The sequence below is a fragment of the Cryptomeria japonica genome, unplaced genomic scaffold, assembly GCF_030272615.1.
Source record: "Cryptomeria japonica unplaced genomic scaffold, Sugi_1.0 HiC_scaffold_161, whole genome shotgun sequence".
Taxonomy (NCBI): domain Eukaryota; kingdom Viridiplantae; phylum Streptophyta; class Pinopsida; order Cupressales; family Cupressaceae; genus Cryptomeria; species Cryptomeria japonica.
Genome location: NW_026728983.1, coordinates 79,767 through 80,000, shown reverse-complemented (window position 1 = coordinate 80,000; position 234 = coordinate 79,767).

Sequence of the window (234 nt, the reverse complement as noted above, 5' to 3'; positions counted from 1 at the left end):
CAGCATTGATAGCAATCGAGGTGTGAGGCGAAGGATGCAGAAGTGAGAGCCGAGGGATGTAGCAGAGATAGCAATCGGGGTGTGTGATGCAGAAGAGATAGCAATCGAGGTGTGCGGTGGGAAGGGCCCAGCAGCCAGAATGCATGAAGCGACGGATGAAGCAGTGATGACAACCGGGCTGTGAGGAGAGGAGGGATGCAGCCAAGAAAGCAATCAGGGCTCGAGGCAAGGGAT